Genomic DNA, 257 nt, shown 5'->3' with positions numbered 1-257 from the left:
GTAATCGTGAAGTCTTTTATCACATAATAAATTACATCCGCGGCTGCCCCACAGCTGCCCGAGGACCCCGATGGTGTCGTCGGGGGCGGAGGTGGCGAGAGAGGAAAGAGCGGGCCTCAGGCTCCCTTCTCCGTTCCTCATTCCCTTCCGAGAATGCAGATGTAACTTACGTTTGTTTAAAGGTACGAACGACCAGGTACAGCGAGCCTGCGAGAAATGTTGGCAGTCTGAGGGGACACACGTTTGAAGTATGTGTC

The sequence above is a fragment of the Hyaena hyaena genome, unplaced genomic scaffold, assembly GCF_003009895.1.
Source record: "Hyaena hyaena isolate Hyena2069 unplaced genomic scaffold, ASM300989v1 scaffold_638, whole genome shotgun sequence".
NCBI classification, from domain to species: Eukaryota; Metazoa; Chordata; class Mammalia; order Carnivora; family Hyaenidae; genus Hyaena; species Hyaena hyaena.
Note: the sequence above shows the minus strand (reverse complement) of the source record.